The 3,783-nt window shown below is 42.1% G+C and overlaps 1 long non-coding RNA gene across 1 annotated transcript; it reads right to left on the bottom strand.

The window, feature by feature from the left end:
* Positions 1-1,491: 1,491 nt before the first annotated feature.
* Positions 1,492-3,218, bottom strand: LOC119305917. The gene is made up of 3 exons (XR_005148801.1): positions 2,949-3,218; positions 1,698-1,777; positions 1,492-1,587 (listed from the first exon to the last, which is right to left on the bottom strand). It is a non-coding gene; the product is annotated as an uncharacterized LOC119305917 (long non-coding RNA).
* Positions 3,219-3,783: the final 565 nt, after the last annotated feature.

Genomic DNA, 3,783 nt, shown 5'->3' with positions numbered 1-3,783 from the left:
TAACTCGAGTACCTCTTCTATTCCCTCAGTAAAGAAATATAAGAGTGTTTAGATCACGAAATTAGTGATCTAAACACTCTTAATTATTTCTTTATGGAGGGAGTACCTTATAAATTGTAGTTGGCGGTGGTGATGATAAATTCACTCCCCACTTCACCTCAATTTTACTTATCCATCCAGAACCCATCGCCCCCTTCGGTTTGAAAGAGTTCAATCCCCACTTCACCCCAATCCTCTCATCCATGTAGAACTTAGAGGACCCCTCTGTTTTTTAAAGAACTCATTAATAAAACCGCATAAAAATATAGTTTGGGAGCCTTGAATCTCGTACCTGCTTCTTGACCCAACCCGGTCAAATCAGACCACCTGACTCATGATTTGAATGGGGAAGCATTTTACAAGTACTATATATCCGTACGTTTTTTTACTGCGACATGAACCAGACACTCAATCCGCAATTATTTTTTCTTCCTGCCATGGTTCCTCCCCGGATATATGCATCCTCCAACCACCGCTCCTACCCAACCCCCAAGCACCCCTGCTTCTAATCTCCGTCCTCCTAACTTTCAAATTTCGAAATGTGGCCATGGCTCTGCCCTACAAATCTTACATTGGTGCTATGGTTCTGTACTTGCGCAAGTATAGTGTTGCCGACTTGATTGAGTTTCTTTCACAATGTCGCAAGTGCGTTGTTTGTTGTATACTACTAAAATCTAGAACAAATTCAATTACTTTTTATTATTCCGTGGCGACGCATGAACATTATGCTAGTGTTCCATAAATTTCAAGCTAATCTCGCGCCCTTGTATTCGATCTGCGAGTGTTGGAAAGCAACTTGTGTTATGTTACCTTCGCAAGGAGTTGCATTTTGATACATGCCTTTTTTGTTGTCGATGGGGGTTGCATTTTGCTCTGTCTAAAGACATTGCATTGTTTTTTGTAACACTAGTAAGCGTGCACGTGCAAATGCACGTCTCGACTAATATACAAGTATATGTGAGAATAACATGCATACAAAGATAGTTTGATTGTACCAGAAAATATTACAAATCAATACTGGTACAATTTGCATATATAGCCTTTTTTTTATTTAGAGATAGAAGACAAACACATCAATTTTTGTGGCCATTCCCTTGTGAACACTAAAGGAGGTGTTTATCTTTAACAAATAAAGCAGTGTGCTCTTTTTCTGTTATGAAATAGAACTGTAATGGAACTAACAGTAGGTGATTGCATTGATCTTGAGTTTGGGACAACCAAATAACCAACTGCAGGCTATCAAAAGCGCATCTAAATGATAGCTCTATTCAATTTTAAATTCAGTAGCACAAGCATAACCTCTACAGACGTTGAGACAAAAAACTGGTGTGTAGGAAATAAATTCAGACAAACATCACAATGTTTCCTTCTTGTGTTTTTACCTGCAGTGTTCTTTTTGCTAAACAATGCTTTGACGAGGTCACCTTTACATCTTTTGAATCACGAGCACCCAGCTATGACAAGACATAGCCAACAAACTAACTGTTCCCAGATTTTCATCCATGCATGATGTCCACAAACATTTGATGTATATGCTACTTTCAAGACCTGAAAGTTGGACTCGGAGATTGTTAAAATGTTTAGGATTAAATGCTAATCTTGATCAGAGGCAAAATACAAACAAAGAAATAGAAATACAATTTAGAGTATGAACTAACCTCCTCCCATCAGGATTAAATGCTAATTCATTGATTGGTCCAAAATGTCCTTTAACACCACCAATCTCTTCTTCTAAAATCTAAAATTCACAACAAAATCATGTCACAGAAATTGACAATACCTTGATGCATTCAAATTCAAATTAGAAGAATCACGACAAAATTGTTAGACCACAGTTCTATATTATTTTCTCTGTTTATCACAACCAAAATGGGTTTTAGTTTATATAAACAACAATATATTCTCTGAAGTGTTAGTTGTTTTCTTTTATTTCTTTGAAACTCTCTCAAGTTGTACTCACAACATATTACAGAGAGGTTTGTATGGTGGCTCCTGTACAGGAGTATTTATTTGAATTACATGGAGTATTTTATTTGAATAATTTGGTGTGTTACCAGGAGATACCAGCTAGCGCCATGTTTTTGTTCATTTATGAATTGGATCTTGTTTTGATTCAAAATTCAGGAGATACCAGCAAGCAGCTATGTTTCCTGGACCATTTGTTGATCTGTTAATTTATTCTTGGTGTGTTGCTGTTCCAAGAAGCAAGTATTGAGATGTCTACTGTTTGTGAAAACCTACAGTTGAAAAAGGCCAGCCCTATATCCCAAAATGGCTACAATAGTGTCTGCGAACAATAATCCCTTGGAGATAAACTGAGGCTGCTACCTATGAAAAGTCCAGCCCTACTGCAATTTGTTAAATCTGCACATCAACCGAATTCAGAAACAGAATATAAGCCAGCCCTAGTTCATCATTGTAGGCCAGCATGAAACACACTCTAAAAAAAGCCTAAAAAGCCACTATTATTGTCTTACTGCTATTGTTTGAAGTTGAAGTCTACCCTGTTTTACTCCAAAGTCAATTCAGGTTTATTTAAATTGACAGCAGCGTAGTCATCTCAACAGCACCTTAGTCAACCTGTAAAATTTACAACAAATCCAATTCGTATTGAACAGCGCCGTACTGTAATTTGCTGCAATTTATTCCAAAGAATCGACTACATCAGCTTCTACCAGCACTTGAAGATGACTACAGTACATCAACTTCTACTCCGAGGAGTACCATCTTGTCTACAACAAAGAATTGACTACTCCGAGGGGACAAATCTGGAGAATCACTTGGAATAAATCTTTGGAAATTTTAGATTATCACAACAAAGAAGCATTTTTATTCCGTGACTCTGAATTTATGCATAAACGCAGTTTGAAGGCGAAACTGAATCCAATGGTGGACAGCGGGTGGGTTACCTGATGTGCTGGTCGACGACAGGTGTGTGGCGGTCAGAGACTTCTTCTTCTGAATACATTTAACCCAGCCATGAGCCCGTGACTAACTGGGTGATCATTTTATCCTGCAGCTAAGCAAAACCAAAAGAGCACTGCTGCCCAGCATGCCAGCTCTTTTGGAAAAAGAGAAGTGCTACCAACTTATTTTCTCCTAGCATTTCATTTGATAATGGGGTTGGATTTGATCAAAGCAAACAGCCATGCCTTACTCTATCAGTTACATGCTTACAGCTAATGAAAACCATTGCGATTCATGAAAACTACGGCCAAGGAATAAAAGGAAAAGAAACACGATGGTCATGGGCGCCTGAGTTTCATCACCATCGAAAAACACCATGGGAAAAGTACTATAGGGATTGAAAGGGGAAGAGATGACATGGTCGCTACTTACCAACGGATGGAGCAGAACGTTGTCTTGGAGATAGGGCGGAGAAGGGCGGGGCTGGTAGCAGGAAGACCAACGACGGAAGGCAGGAGAGCAATGGGGGATCTTGAACCGGCAGGGAACTGGCGGCGGAGGGCCCCGCGCCACCGTGCCGCAGGCTCAGGCGCGACCTCGTACGCCGACAGTAGGCCCACACGCGTCCACGCCCCTGGCAGCGGCGGCGGCGGCAGCTCCCGCGTACCTCTCGCCGCCGAGGATGAGGGGCGGCGCGTAGAGCAGGTTCGCGTGAGGGAGGCGAGGCAGGCACTGGAGAGGCGAGGGGGTGCCGGGTTCCTGCGGCGGGGCTCCCCCGGCGCGCGACGGGCGGCGGCTCCGATGGGGCGGCTCCCGGGGCGACGGGCGCGGCGACCG

The sequence above is a fragment of the Triticum dicoccoides genome, chromosome 5B (assembly GCF_002162155.2).
Source record: "Triticum dicoccoides isolate Atlit2015 ecotype Zavitan chromosome 5B, WEW_v2.0, whole genome shotgun sequence".
NCBI lineage: Eukaryota > Viridiplantae > Streptophyta > Magnoliopsida > Poales > Poaceae > Triticum > Triticum dicoccoides.
This window is presented reverse-complemented; position numbering and strand designations above follow the sequence as displayed.